General features: G+C 42.0%; 1 long non-coding RNA gene across 1 annotated transcript; it reads right to left on the bottom strand.

Annotated features, from left to right (window-relative positions):
• Positions 1 to 5,098: 5,098 nt before the first annotated feature.
• LOC126937364 (uncharacterized) lies at positions 5,099 to 7,969 on the bottom strand. Its single transcript, XR_007719709.1, has 3 exons — positions 6,737 to 7,969; positions 6,331 to 6,469; positions 5,099 to 5,163 (listed from the first exon to the last, which is right to left on the bottom strand). It is a non-coding gene; the product is annotated as an uncharacterized LOC126937364 (long non-coding RNA).
• Positions 7,970 to 10,454: the final 2,485 nt, after the last annotated feature.

The raw sequence follows: 10,454 nt of genomic DNA, 5'->3' as shown, positions 1-10,454 counted from the left end.
GCCCTGAGTCTTCAAAGAAACCCAAGAGGCCACAAAGCCCTGCCCAGCTCACTGTCCACACAAAGTATTCTCCTGCCCTCTCTCCTGCTCCCCACTCACCAGTACCTGCCAGCTTTAAGGGTGGATTTGCGCAGTGACTACAACTCCCACATTGAGCCCTAAGTTCTCAGATCTGTTATCTCTTGGGCTGGGGTCCACTGTGGTTCCTCTTTGGCTTCTCCAACCAAGACTGGACCCCCTACCACATACTCCCTATAATCTGACCCTGACATTTCCCAGCTTTCCTGATGCCCACAGTTTGCAATACCTCAACCCCAAATAAACACTTTAAAAATAAAGAATAATGTCAGAGCAAGACTCCGTCTAAAAAATAAATAAAATAGAAATAAAATAAAATAAAAATAAAGAATAATGTCATCCATTTTTCTAGTAAAGTCCACAATACATCAAATCCCCATTGAGTAAAACTGGCCCTTTGGTAGAAGTCATCAATTAAGCTGAATTTTAAAAAATATCTGTATCATTATCATCCTCTTTCTAAATACTGTTAGGAATTACTGGTCCTTAAATGATTTCATTCACTAATTGTAATAAATTTATTTTGGGATGTCTCAGAAAACAAATTTGAAGATGAACAAAGCAATGCTTCTTAATACTGACATTGCTAAACTTCTCATAGAATATAAAAAGAAAATTACTTTTAAAACATACTCTTCCAGGTTATGGAGCTTAGGGGACTGATTGCAACTCTTACGTGGCTACTTTTATTAAAAGTTTGTGGTATCCAATAATGGTACTCTTAAAGAGTAATTAACATCTTCAGAATAGGATTCATGAATATTACTCACCGCAGCTTATGGAACCCAAACAAAAGCACAGCCAAGAGCCCAAGGCATGGTTGATATGCAGGAAATAGCCAGACTGGGCTGTTTGGTCAGCAGCCTCAACGCTCCAACTGGAGACTGGAATGGGACTCAAAGGGGCCTGGGAGTACGCTTCCCAAAACATGCCAAAGATGGTCATCTGGCTCATGAAATCTGGAAATTCAATTTCTTCGTTCCCAATGGTTCCCTGAAAAAAGTCAGTTTAATAAGTATTAAGAGTGCATCCAGTTTTGATGCTCTCCTGTGTACTTAAAAATATTACATACCGGCCTTCTGTTTTCATATAATCTCCATTACATAGTTGGGCTTTGCCCACATTTTGGCAATGGTGTCTGTCTTTCAAAATTTGCTTTCCTCATAAATAAAGAAGTGAGTCCCTGTTCTCTAGGCAGCCTCTCCTTTTACCTCCTAGCTGGGCTCAACCCTGCCATTCCCTTCCTTAGTCTTCTGAAACTGGGTGCCACCTGAAGTAGATTTACTGCCCTGTTCTTTTGGTGAGTTCTCCGTGTATCTCTCATCCGCCGCCTCATTTCTTCTGTGGACTTCGCATTCAGATGACACCTCTGAGGCTGTTCTGGCAGCCTATCCTCAGAAAGACCTCCTTGGGCCCAGCTGCTTCCGGAGATATGATAGAAAGTGGAATTGGGTGGGAAGGATGGTTTTAGAAAACTTGAATGCAAATGATATGCAAATGATGCCGCTAACAAGCTGTGTGACCCGAGGAAAATCACACAGCATCTCTGAATCTTTAATTTGGTGTTCTGTAAAAGGGAGATTCTCACCCCAACTCCCCTCTGTTGGAGCAAGATGGTCGTGAAATGACAAAAGCAAAGGAGCTCTGTAAACCACAAAGAGCTGTCCAGAGGTGAACAGATGTTATTTATTCTCCTAGCAACATCACTGCTTTCATCTGGGCAGCTGTTAGCAGCGGCATTATTCTTCCCCCGCCAGGTCCCAGCGTTCCCATCTCTTCTCTCATCCTACTCCAGGAGGGCCCATCCCAGTGACCCCAGTTTCAGTTTCACAGAAGGTGCAGCTGGGTCCTTGTTCTCTGCAGCTGAAGCACTCAGTTTGCCAGAAGCCTGCCCCTCAGATAACTTCTTAAAATGCCGTTAAAGCATGCCCAACTTCCTCTCAGTTCCTGAAGCAAAACACAAGCAGCTGGCAAGTGGTTAACCCAAGCCACCCTCACCACAGCACCATCACACATATTTGGGGACAACAAAATGATGCTAACAGGGCTTAAGCTTTGAGGTGTGATGGGCCTAGGTTTGAATCCTGCCCTCAACCATTACCAGCAGTGTGATCTTAGGCAAGTCTCTTAACTTCTGTGAGCCTCAGTTTTCTCATCTATAAAATGAAATAATAATACGTCACAGGGCACTCGGTAGGTGATGATCATGATGATGATGATAATAATATGACAGAAACGCGGGGAGCTTGTTAGACAGCGTTTAGTTTACTGCTGCTTTTATTGGGACTGTTTATACTTCCTAATAACTCATTAGGCAAGTTCAAGATTTCCTGGGACCAGTGTACCATTTGAAGGTCTGGGGAGAGAAACCCTGCACAGTCCCCCTAGATGACCTGCTTTTTTCCTAGGGTCTCATCCAAGATAAATCCCATTTCTCATACCATGCTCCATATCTCCAGAAAATTGAATTAATACAAATAAAACTCTTGGAATAATTCCAAACTGAGACACTCACTATTCCCCAAATAAGCCCCTCATAGTCTTGCCTCTGGGTGCATGTTCACACAATCCCCTCCACCAGGACAGCCTGTCCCCCTTGCAGTGCCAATAGGCATATGCCAATCTTTCATACCCATCTTTCCTGTCTCATCAGCTCAGCCTCGCCTAGTACGCAGAGTTCTTGGCAAACATGTCTTCTCTCTCTCTCTGCCCTGATGCCTCCAGGAGGCCAGAGGCCCTGCTACCATCTCCCGGGGAGAAATCAGAGTGGGGCTTAAGGGGAGGAGGGGCTGTGGGAGGTGGTACCAAAAACTGATGCAGGAAGAAGAGAACCAGGAAGCAGAAAGATGAATGACTGAAGCCAGGGAAAATTTGCATCAGAGGGTCACTCTGTGTTAGGACAGGATTTTCATGAAGGGAAAATTCAGTTTAGTATAAGAAATCAAACAAGAGAAGCGCTATGGGGAGTCTTTACCCAGAATAGATGCAAAATATCTTCACAGGGCTTCCCATGTGCAATGTTCTACAAGGCCATTATTAAAATTCATAAATGAGGAGAAGCTAGTTGATAACCCAGAATAACATTAGTGTTCGATCCGTGCAGAAACAATAATCAATAAGGCCAACAGGAGGGGCTCAGAGAACAGCAGAGACTTTCACACTGCTGGGGGCCTCTCCTCCTCTGGGTGATTTCTGTGTGTTTAATGTTTCTTTATCCCTGCAGTATCCCGTGTATCAAGATTGTACTCTTACAGGTTCCTTGGGGACAGAGCTGAGTCTGTTTCCTGCTTGTCTTCTTGATGTCTCACACAGGGCCAGCCACAGAGCCCGTCTCCATAACCGGGTGCTAGACCATGCCTCCTGCTCATGTTCCCTCACACCTGAGTGAGCCTTCCTGCATTGAAGGCCTAGTCTGCAGTCTCTGGGCTTTGACTCTGAAGCCAGTCTCTTTTCATGGCAGCTCAACCATCATGCTGGCTGAGAGGTCTCAGTGAATATCTGTTGACAGAGATCTCGCACACCCCTGGTCTCCTCTTAACTTACCTGTCAAACTCTGGCAGGAACACCTCCTCAACCCCACCTGTCCTCCAGCTCTGAATCCTATCCTGGCCCAAGGTAGAGGGAAGAACAAGATCTTGGTGTAGGCATCAACCAACATAGCAACTCACTCAATTCTGACTTCATATCCAGGAGATTTTTCACTATCTAGTCCATGTTATAAAAATGGATTTAAGGCTGGGTGAGGTGGCTCATGCCTGTAATCCCAGCACTTTGGGAGGCCAAGGCAGGTGAATTACGAGGTCAGGAGTTCAAGACTAGCCTGGTCAACATGGTAAAACCCCATCTCTACTAAAAATACAAAAAATTAGCCGAGCGTGGTGGCACATGCCTGTAATCCCAGCTACTCAGGAGGCCGAGGCAGGAGAATCGCTTGAACCCAGGAGGCAGAGGTTGCAGTCAGCCGAGATCGCGCCATTGCACTCCAGTCTCAGCAACAGAGTGAGACTCCATCTCAAAAAAAAAAAAAAAAAAAAAAAGATTTTAGAGGACAATCACCTTAATAAATCGCCTGTTTTTATTTCTGCTTGTTCCAGTACAAACATAACTTTTGTATAGCACAAAACCTTAGAATTACAATTTGCATTCTGATTTTTTTTTTTTTTGCTTCATAATATAATCATTTTTTTCCCCTATGCTGTTGTTTAGTCCTTGATAGTTGCATAATATTTGCATTGGGTCAATGTAGCACAGTTTACTTAACCAGCTCACTAGTTTTTGGTGACTTCCAATTTGGTGCTAAAATTACATTGCAATGATGATCTTGGTGGATATTATTTTTCTGAAGTTAGAATTATTTTCTAAGGATAGATTTTCAGAAAAGGAATCAATGAATTAAAGAATATGAGTGTTCTTAAAACTCCTAATATATAGTGCCAAATTAAAGTTAGTGGGGGTATTTTTAACTAATTTATGTTGCCATGAGCAATATATAAGTATTTCGGTTTCATCACAATGTCACCTATATTGGGTGTCATGATTATTTAACATTTTTGCTAATTTAGAATGTATAAGTGATATCTCATTTTGAAAAAAATTTGCCCTTCTTTAATCATTGGTGAGGCTGGCAGATTTCTCTTGTGTTTCTCTTATGCTCACATCTCCTCTTGGAGATCTTGACAGTGCTAGAATTTCTGCTCTGGTGGTGAAGACACCCAGTGTTTTGGTTCTTGCATTTATAACCTATGCTCCTTCACTCTGGCTTTTTCCCCTAGTTGCTCATCTCTTTGACACAACTTGATCTCACATTTGTCAACCATTTTACCAAAGTCTAAAAACTTGGGTAGGGATTTATAATCATGGATTAAGAGAATGTCAGATGCAGTTAATAACAAGTTTAGGTTCCAGAGCAAACTCTGGTATTTTCTTGTTTGTTCATTTTTTAAACTATGCGACATTAACTTCACTTTTTCTCTCTGGGGCTTCTCTTTTCTCACGTGCAGAAAAGAGTAATACCACTTACCCACTTACCCTATAGTGTTGTCTGAGCACTTTGAGCCTTATAAAACAAGGGTCAGCCAAATTTTTCTGTAAAGGGCAGATAGGAAATATTTTAGGTTAGCAGGTCATCTGGTCCTTGTCACACTACTATATTCTGCCACTGAAACATGAAAGTAGTGCAAACAATAGTAAAAATAAACTAGCATGGCTATTGTTCAATAAAGTTTTCTTTATAGACACCAAAATTAATTTATTTTACCTATAAATGCATAATTTATACTTTATACTGACATTTTAAAAATATAATATATAACATTGCATATTACAACATAATAAGGACATGTATAATTATGTGTAGTATATTTTGTACTTATATGTAAATGTTATAATTACATATGATTATATTTTTTAAATTTTGTATAATTTCCATTATATACAATGTGTCACAGAATACTGTTGTTTTGATTTTTTTCTGACTATTTAAAATTACAAAACCCATTTTTTGCTCATAGGCTGGACAAAAACAGGGAGCAGGCTGGATTTGACCCATGAACTCTAGCTCGGCCAGCCACTTCTCTCAAGTCCTAACCAGCTTGAGATCTCATGGGATAGTCAAAACAAATCAATACTCAGGACAGGCAATAGTACTGCCCCTGATTTTTAGTAGAGAAAACAAGGGACAAAGAAAGTTAAATGACTTGTCCAAGATCGCACAGCCAGTATAAGGAAGGGCTGGAATTGGGATCAGATCTGGCTAACTCCAAATCCCAAGCAATGTGGTTGTGGCCAGCTTCCTCCCCAGTCATTGGTCCCAGTCCTGGGCCAACTCCCTTGTGTCAGTATCTATTCCCAGATCCCTGAGTTTCCTGACCCATGGTTGAGGGCCTCCTTCCTCAACCTGTTCCACACTGACCCCAACCAAGGCCAGAGACTAACATGGCCCCACATCAGAAAAAAACAAACCCAGTCTTTCTACTTTCTACAAAAAGCCTCTTTATCCTCCAACCACAAAGTCACGTATTTGTAGAATCAAGCACCAAATTTCCACATTCATGGAGATGTTTAGTAGTATATAGACAGGACTCAAATCTGTCTGTCACAAACACTCCGCAAACATTCACTTGACCAATCAGCTCTGATTATCAGTCTTGTCCCTATGACATGTGACCACAATCACATTTTTCTGTTTTGTTTCCTTTTGATGAGTCCCATACTCTTCGAGGACAAGACCAGCATCAGTAGAAAAATCACTACCTTGCAAACAGGAAATCCTACAACAACAAGAGCCCACGTCGTCTGGTGGAACAAGAAAAGGCTTTTGCAAATGGTAACCAGAGTTCAAGAGGTGGTTCTGCCACTAATGACCTGACTTCCCTGAGGTTTAGTTTCTCAGCTGAAAATGAACACAATTAGCTTTAAATGAAAAGATATTTGTAAGTGTCTTTTGTAAACTGTAGACCTATATACAAATACTAGGTAATGATGCTGTGATAAGGCTTGTACAATTTCAAACTAACACTTTAACTTGAATTACGACTTTGTCAGCTCTATTCAAGATGTAATCCTTGTCAGCTTCTATAGAAATTCAAAGGCAATGTTTCCAGGAGATTTTTTTTTTTTTTTTTTTTTTTTTTTTTTTTTTTTTTACCCCAAGGCTTACTTTCTTTCCTGCATGAATGGGAACTGAATTCATTATGAATTCCTCTGGCACGAGCACAAATCCAGGGTGTATGCGGTTTGAAGTGACAAATGATAGGATGCTGTTTCAGGGGCTTGTGTGGGGGCGGGCAGCACCAGCAGAGGAGTGAACTCCATTGTCCCAGGCAGTGGCACCGGCAGCCTCTGTGTGGCACCAAGGCCGCCACCTACAAAGAGCACATCACAAAGCCTCCCCCAGTATCAGCACTCATGCTGATAGGGCTCTGAAATCCCAGGGATGTCAGATACACACCCTACCCAGCCTTTATAGGAACTCAGTCACCTATACAAGAATCCTTGCCTTGGGTTCTGATCACAGCCTATTCAGAGCTAAAAGAGATCCTGCATTACCTGGTCTAATCTATTTCATTTCACTTATGGGGAAACTGAGGCTCATATAGTAAAAGTGACTTGCTCAAGTTATAGAAGCCTTAGCATTAGAAGACTTTGGTATAAGTTTTTGTTCTGCAACCAACTAGCTATGTAAACTTGGTCAGATTATCCTCATTGAAAGATGACTAACTCTATCATCAATAAAAACTAGCATTTTGATAGGACTTGAGGGTTCATCAACTGTATTCACAATCTAATACTTACCATAAACATTAAGACAGAGCAGGCATTGTAGGAATCTGCATTTTCTCTAAGAAGAAAGAGAAGCTCAAAGAAGCAAAGTGATTTTCAGGTTTTCACAGCTAATAAGGGGAAACTTACACCTACCTTCTGGCTCCAAATATTGTGTTTTCTCCATCAACGAATACTGTTTAATTTCCTCAGTAATAAAACATTTAAAACTTGTCTTGTAAGGCCTGAAGGATATATGTAAAAGTACGCTTGATCACTGGTTCCCAACATTTTGAAAATAGGGAAGTGTATTGGTTATCTATTTATGGAGAATAAACTACCCCAAAACTTAGCAGCTTATAACAGCAAACATTTATACTCTCATACAGGTTCAGAGTCAGGGACATGGAAACAGCTTACCTGTGAGATTCTGACTCAAAGTCACTCACAAAAATGCAGTCAGACCATCAGGGCTGCAGTCATCTCAAGACTTACCTGGGGCTGGAATCCTCTTCTAGACTCTCTCTTGTGGTTGGCAGCAGGCCTCAGTTCTTCACTGGATGTTGGACTTTGGAGCGAGACCCCCAATCCTCTCCATAGGCTGTCTGAGTGTCTTTTTGATGTGGCGGCTGGCTTTCTTTAGATTAAGGGATCAAAGAAAGAGATACAGAGAGAGAAAGAAAGAGAGAGAGACAGAGAGTGAGAGAGAGAGAGAGAGACTACCCAAGATGGAAGCCACAGTCTTTTTATAACCTAATATCAAGGGTGATATACCATCACTTCTGCAGTACTCTATTCATCGGAAACATGTCACTAAGTCCAGCCCACACGGAAAGGGAGAGCATTACACAATGATATGAATGTCAGGAAATGAGGATCACGGGGGCCATCCTGGAGGCTGGCTACCGTAAGACCCCTTCATCATTCTAAAATCTTTGCTGACTCCCACAAGATCAAGATCATTTTTTTTTTCTAACAGAGTCTCGCTCCTGTCATGCAGGCTGGAGTACAGTGGCATGATCTTGGCTCACTGCAACCTCTGCCCCCCCAGGTTTAAGCAATTCTCCTTCCTCAGCCTCTCAAGTGGCTGTGATTACAGACGCCTGCCACCACGTCTGGCTAATTTTTGCATTTTTAGTAGAGATGGGGTTTCACCATGTTGACCAGGCTGGTCTCGAACTCCTGACCTCAGGTGATCCACCCACCTCAGCCTCCTAAAGTGCTGGGATTATAGGCGTGAGCCACCACACCCAGCCAAGATCATAATTTTTATATCATCTATTTGACTGAAAAACAAAGTAGATTAATCTATATGAAATTGCCCAGGTTTACCTGTTTGTGACCCACAAAAATGGCAATTTCATATGATTCAAGCTAATTTATCATCTCTTGAAGCTCTCAGGTATTCATGAACACTTTTTGATGATGCTGTACTTCATTAATTGCAATAGCATGTGTGTTCTTAGGGAAAAATGTTAATATTTATAGTTGGAGGTATGTTATTTATTCAGTCTTCAGACAGCAACTGGTGAGAAATGGGTTTATGACTTCTCCTCACCTCTCTAGAATTAACTGCATAGGCCCCTAGGGGTCTACAACCCAAAGACTTAATCATTGCACAAGCTGGATGTAAGATACAACTAACTCTAGTAGATGCCAAATGTCCTTTCTATGACAACGTACTGCCTTCCAGTAGGTGTCTTTATCAGACAAGTAACAGCCCGTTCTGTTAAAATGAACAATTCTAATGAGTCAGTTCTGATTTGCTAATAGCTGCCCCAGATCAATCAGAGGCTTTTTGTTATAATTCTCAGAACCGAAGCAATAAACTGGAAGGAATTGTATCATTTATCACATGGTGTGGTGCCTCATGCCTGCAATCCCAGCAATTTGGGATGCCGAGATGGGCAGATTGCTTGAGCTCAGGAGTTCAAGACTGGCCTGGGCAACATGGCGAAACCCCATCCCTACCAAAAAAATACAAAAATTAGCCAAAAGTGGTGGTGTGCACCAGTAGTCCTAGCTACTTGGGAGGCAAAGGTGGGAGGATCACTTGGCCAGAGAGGTTGAGTCTGCAGAGAGCCATTATTGTGCCACTGCACTCCAGCCTGGGTGACAGAGTGAGACATTGTCTCAAAAAAGGAAAAAAAAAAAAAAAAAAAAAAAAAAAAAAAAGCTAATTTATCATTTTAGTCTCCTAACTTTTGAGAGACAGTGCTTGGGCCATCAGTCTGCTGCATCCTCACTGATTTTCAGTTAATGCTCTTACTATGAATACTAGTCCATAAAAAGTAGCTGATATCAATGGTTCAGTTCAGGGAACTGCTGTCCTACACAGTTACTGAGAAACTGCTATGGGCAGAAACTACTCCAGCTTCTGGGGATTCAGTGGTGAATGAGACAGGATCTTTGCTGTCATATATTTTACATTCTTACAATTCCCACACCTAGCTTTCTAGAAATATAGATCCTTGGGATCCACTCCAGATTTATTCACTTTTGAAGCCCTGCAGATGACTGATAATAGCTAAGTTTATGTCCAGCATTTGAGAAACAGTGGTCCATATTTCAGTTCTCAACTTCTTCATCTCTCGTTTACTCCATACCCCACAGCAATGCTTTCTGCCCTCACTGCTTCACAGAGATTGGTCTTGTTAACATCAATGAACTGATAGCTGACTCCATGGATTACTTCCAACTTCATTTTACTTTCTCCTTCGTGGCATGACACTGCTGACCATGTCCTGCTTCTTGAAATTCTCCTCCTTCGGCTTTTGAAAGCGTTCCCTTTGAGTCCTGCTCCTGCCTTCACTCTGGTTACTCCCTCTCAGTGTCCTACTGCTGACCCTCTTCCTTTCCCACTTGATAAACAATGGGGTTGCTCAGCACACCAGTCTCAGTCATTGCTTCTCACTCTCCAAGGAACCCCTGAGCAAATTCCCCCGTACTCCTGCTTTAACTAGTCTATGTCGATGACTTGAAACCCTGTCTAGGAGACCTCACTCCCCAACACCAGTAGCACTCGTTAGCACACAACACTCCACAGACCCAAGGATGCAGCCCAGCTTGAAAGAAACAGAAACCCGTGCTCCCTTCCCAGAGAATGAGCTACATCT

The sequence above is a fragment of the Macaca thibetana genome, chromosome 15 (genome assembly GCF_024542745.1).
Source record: "Macaca thibetana thibetana isolate TM-01 chromosome 15, ASM2454274v1, whole genome shotgun sequence".
Lineage (NCBI taxonomy): Eukaryota > Metazoa > Chordata > Mammalia > Primates > Cercopithecidae > Macaca > Macaca thibetana.
This window is presented reverse-complemented; position numbering and strand designations above follow the sequence as displayed.